Here is a 6,047-nt window from a genome sequence, read left to right on the forward strand (position 1 = left end):
AATTATCAATGATTATGCATTTTGAGCATTATGAAATCTATGATATGTATAGATAGATAGATAAATAGATTGAATTATCATCCACGAAGGTCAGATATGACCTATGGGATCAAGAATAAAACATTACAAAGCTCCTTTTGAGTGAAGGGATTTTTGGATACATATCAATTAAGTATTAAGGGTCTAGAGAGGTGTGATAAAGGGAAGATAAGATGAAATGAACAAAACCTAACAAGGGTTAGGTGAGACGGAAGCCAGTTTAAGAGTTCAAAACTCTTAGATAATGTATTTACCTTCTTGATAAAGTGATCATTTCCCTATTGTGTGCGCTTCTCACATCTTTTGGAGTTTTTCCTTCTTCTGTTTGAGTTGGGCAGGTGTTAGATCTTCACCAAACCAAAATTTGGTGTCCTTGAGAAGCCTTGATTTCTCAAGGAGTTTGCAATAGGAAAATTTTGAACTCATTTTTGGGCCTTTTAAGAGTGCCACATCATCAAAGTTGTACAAAAGAAAGCAACCCGGTAGACCCCTCTAAATATTGCTTAGAACCCCATGATATGACCTATCATTGGAAAGTTCTTGAAAAATGGATTCTAAAGAGCCAAGGTCCAAAACGTTTGGATGACTTCTATGAAATTTATGCCATTTTTTTTCAATCAGCTAGGTTTCTTTACCGTTACGGTAATCTAAAATCACCTTTTTCTAGATCTACATGAAGGCAATGTCCGATACATGCATGCTATATATCAATAGATAGCATTTGAAGAGTAGATTCTAAATATCCAACCTCCGACAAGTTTGGATCTTATTTGCAAAAAAAAAATTACCGATCCCCACTTTTTGAAAGCTATGCCACATCAACAATTCTTACAAGGCCCATTTTTGAGTCCAAACTTTTCCTAATGATTTGATACACCTTGGTCTTGAAAATGAGGATTGCATGGTTGGTGCAATGTTTGTGTGTAAGAGAGTTCATTGTGGTTGGGTCCCATTGTACCATGTGGGTTGTTGTTTGGATGTGAGCAAAGGACTCATGGAACTTGAGATCCACATCCCCTTTCCAGTCGCTTGGAAGCCCGCCAATGCAAACATTGAGGGTGATATCCTCTTGGCATTGTCATTCATATAGCGTGGACACTACACAATATTCAACCTTACCAAAGATGATATCCTATACTTGGGTTTTGACCTCCTTTATGAGGGTGGTCTCTACTTCCACCTTTGTGCTATTGAGCTTGAGGTCCCCCTTCCCTTTCTAGTTTCTTGGAGAAGACCCGCCAATGAGAACATTGAGGGTGATATCCTCTTGGTATTGTTGTTCACGTCGTGTGGACACTACATGATCTTCAACCTTATGAAAGATGATATCCTACACTTGGGTTTTGACCTCCTTTGTGAAGGTGGTCTCTACTTCCACCTTTGTGTTATTAAGCTTGATTTCCAATTTTATTCCCATATGTTCATCTCTTCCTTTTTGCGGTTCTCCATTGTGGTGAGTTGTGCCTTGATGGAGACAAGTCTATGCTTCAAATCCTTATTCTCCTTATGAAGCCTCTCGACTTCATTTTGAAGGTGTGTTATGTTGTTTGTCATTGGGGGTGTTGCCACAACCCTGGAGAATGTAGACTTGCCTTGAGATGAGGCTCGAGTGGCCATGATAGGCACAAGCTTCCTATGGAGAGACTCAGAACAACACTGCTAGAGAGTAGCTCGAATAAAGTCAAAGTTGGTGCTCAAGATGAGTCTGAGAGTTAAGGGTAGCTAAGGGAGAATCGAGGTCAGCAGGCTAGTCGGACAAAGTCGAGGTTGTGGATAGCTCAGACAAAGCCAAAATTGTGGGAATGATTATATGTGTGGGCAAGGCGGTCTTGAAGGTTTTGTCTAGGAGGCAAGTTTATTTGAACACTCTTCCGCAAGGTAGCCCCTCGCCCAGGGGGAGGCTGAGGATGCTAGGGTTGTAATGTAGCACAGAGAGAGAATGAGAGAGAGAGAGAGAGACAGAGAGAGAGGTAGATAGAATACTATTATCCATCTATTTGTCTCTATTTCTACACTAGTCTCTACCTAATCTACACACCTAGCATTAGAGAGGGTGTAGAGAGAGAAGGTAGATAGAGAGGGCATATAGAGAGGTAGGTAGAGGGGGTGTATCTACACCTAATCTTTCTATTTCTCCTATGTCTCCTCCCTCTCTACCTAATCTCTACACTCTCTCTATCTACTCTATCAGCACCTCTCTATAACCTAATCTCTTCTTAAATCTCCCACCTTATACGTCTACTCTCTATCTATATCCTCTATCTATCCTCTAAACATAGAGAAAGATAAATAGAGGTAAATCTCTACACTCACTCTACTCCCTCTATCTATCTCTACACTCTATATATCCTCCCTCTCTCTATCTATACCCTCTCTACTCCTATCTACATCTTAACCTCTCTCTACTCGTCCACTACACCCCAACCTCTATCTACATCTCTTTCTACATAATCTCTATCTCTACTCCCTTTATCTATATCCTAATTTCTCTCTACACCTAATCTCTTCTATTTTGATTGTCTATGCATCCTCCCTCTCCACCCAATCTCTACTCTCTCTCTACACCTAATCTCTCTATGTACACTCTCTCTATTTTTATTGTCTATGTATCCTCCCTCCCCACATAATCTCTATCTTCTCTATCCACACACCTCTCTAAACCTAATCTCTTCCTAAATCCTAACCTTATATGTCTAGCCTCTACTTAATCTCTATCTACACTCTCTCTATTTCTACTCTCTATGTATCCTCCCTCTCTGCTTAATCTACCTAGTAAACTCTACAACCTCTCTATCTACTCTATCCACACCTCTCTACACACCATAATCTCTTCGTAAATCCTAATCTTATCTATCTACTCTCTAGTTAATCTCTATGACTATACTCTCTCTACCCTCTAAACATAGAGAGAGTGGTAATTATTAGTGAAAATTTGGACTCTCAAAGGGACCCTTTAAGGAGGTTTGACTTTCCCTTTTTTGTCCAAAAGTGGGCAACCCGGTGAAGTACATAAGCGCTTTGTCAAAACCCTATCAACCAACATGTCATTGGAAAGATCTTAGAATGTAGATTCTAAATCCCCGAGCTCTAATAAATTTGGAGTCTATTTGTAGAAGTTATGGCCTCCCCAATGAAGTTGAAATGTGGGGAGAGATCCATTTATAAGATGTTGTCACAAAAAAATAGAATCTTCTAGAATATAAGAAATAAAATTCTATATATTAGTGGTTATATCTCGATGAGTACATTCAAAATCCAAAAGGTCCGACAAGTTTTGGTTTCATTTGTAAACATTTTACCATGTGCCCATTTTGGACAAGAGGGAGAGAGTCAAATTCCTTATAGGGCCCATTTGAGAGTCCAAAATTTCCCTAATGATAGAGGTAAATCTCTACACTTTCTCTAGTTCCTCTATCTATCTCTATACTCTATGTATCATCCGTCTCTCTATCTACACCCTCTCTACTCCCTCTATCTACATCCTAACCTCTCTCTAATCTCCCTCTTCATCCTAACCTCTATCCACCTCTCTATCTCTCTACCTAATCTCTATCTTTACACCTTCTCTACATACTCTCTACCCATTGTACTTGATCTCTAGACTTTCTCTATCATACTCTATCCGCACCCTAATCTTTTTTTAAATCCTAACCTTATCTATCTAATCTCTATATCTACTCTCTCTCTACTCTCCATCCCTTAATCTCAACTCTCTCTATTACTACTCTCTATGTATTCTCCCTCTCTACTTAGTCTCTATCCCCACTCTATATACACCTCTCTACACCCTAATCTCTTTCTAAATCCTAACCTTATCTATTTAATCTCTATCTATATCCTCTCTCTACTTTGTCTATCTCCTAATCTTGATTCTCTCTCCATGTAATCTCTCTCTCTCTCTCTCTCTCTCTCTCTCTCTCTCTCTCTCTCTCTCTCTAGCCTCTATCCTTGTTTCTCTCTCTAATGTAACACTCTCTCTCTATCTCCACTCTCTCTACACCCTATATCCCTTTTTTCCTCTCTCTAATCTTCTCTCTCTCTCTCTCTCTCTCTCTCTCTCTCTCTCTCTCTCTCTCTCTTCCACTCTTTAATTTCACATACACTAAATTCAATCTTTCTCTCTAATATCTCTATAAATACTTCTATTATGTATAATTTATCATACTTCTTCACCTTTTATTTTTATTTTTCTAATGTTTAGTTTTTTTCTCTTTTTGTATCTCTATTTTTCTTTCTCTAATCTAATACATATCTTTGACACAACAATTCACTCTAGATTAACACTAGAATGGTAACAGGACACTTTTATGTCCTTGGACACTTTTGTGTCCTGTTAAGTGACCATTTTGCTTGAATTATTTGAAGAGTATGAAAATGAATTTCTAGGTGCTATATATCCGCAAATTTGCCTTATGAGCTGAAAAAAACTTAGCATTTTTTTTTTAATATCGTTCTCACCATTAACCTTACTCTTGCACAACATTTTTGAACCTGAAATGTGTGAAAAAACGGGTCCTATTTTTGGCTTTTTTCAACTTTTGGCAACTATACCACTCTAAACTTCATGTTTGTGAGGTTTAGATGGCTAGAGGTTAGGCCTTCATAGTTCTCAACATGTTTTGATGCTTGTCGGGAGAGCTAAGTGTTAAAATTGAAAGTTATGACCAATGTACAAGAATTGCATAATCCTGTTTTTTGGTCAAAATTAGCACTTTTATGATTTTTTTGGTGGCTTTCTTGATATCCAAATTCAATTTTGATTGTGTAAATGTAATGTATAACATAAATATAATCTTCCTTGAGTTTTGGGGGACTATGCTATATAGCATAGTATATGATGATGGTTGAGTTTTTTGATTGCTGAAGAATACGATACATTTTAGAGTAGCAAGTATAACTTTCTCAATATTGCTAGTTTCTTAGTTCAATTGTGTTTATTTTGTAGGTAGTGACCATATCTAATCATAGACTACAAACTTGGCTAGATATTGAGTAGTTTCTATGGGTTTCTAGAGGTCATAATGCTAAACCTAGTTTTTTCATGTTTGCTATATTTAGCACTTTATCATTGCCCCCAAGGTTCCAATTGTAAGAGATCCATTATCCTTTTGACATGCTCCACGGATCCTTTTAAATCCAGAGGCCCAAAGAGAACTAAGAAAACATGTATATAGTATCTGTATTGAGCGTGACTATAGAAACTTTGATGATAGGTCTGCAGAATGGCAAAAATGCAACTTTTTTGTACCTATTTTTTTTGCCCAAAAAACAATTAGTGAGGTAAAAGCAACCATATGTTTTGGTCACCAACCCATTGAAGTTAACGGGGCATTTTATCTCATGTCCTACAAAAATCTCCACTTTTATTTATATGCAATCAACCGTAAGAAATTGCTGTTTTGGGCAAATTGCACTGGTCGATCAACTTTGGAGGCTTGTAGTGACCAAGGGATGAGAAAAGTTACAAGTTTCTCATTTTTCCCATATGTAGTAGTTATTGAACTATAAGCTCATGAAAGGATTTTTCAAAATGAGTGGATCTACTATGGTTTTGGAAATTTTTCCCAAAACCCTGAAAGGACACTTTTATGTCCTGTTAGGTTACCATTCTAGTGTTAACACTAATTTGACTTAAACATACAGGAAATTTAATGTGTAGGTGTGATGTTGGGTGCGGCGGGGGGGGGGGGGGGAGGGGGGGGGGATTGTGTAGAAGCTTACCTCTTATGTTCCTCTAGCATTCAAGTATTCTTACCGTCCTCTTGTGTAGAGCCATCTTGCGGTCTTCCCTGTCCTCTCCAACAATCGTCGAGTGATGGAGCGGTCCACCAAAAATTGATTTGTGTGTGTGTGTGTGTGTGTGTGTGTGTGCTCGCGCGTGCTCGCGCGTGCTCGCGCTCACGCACGCGTGTGTGTGAAGGGAGAGAGAGAGAGAGAGAGAGAGAGAGAGAGAGAGAGAGAGAGAGAGAGAACTTTGAAAGGGAGAGAAGGAAAGAGGGGTGTGAGAT

This window comes from Adiantum capillus-veneris, chromosome 24 (genome assembly GCF_014529385.1).
Source record: "Adiantum capillus-veneris isolate H3 chromosome 24, ASM1452938v2, whole genome shotgun sequence".
Lineage (NCBI taxonomy): Eukaryota > Viridiplantae > Streptophyta > Polypodiopsida > Polypodiales > Pteridaceae > Adiantum > Adiantum capillus-veneris.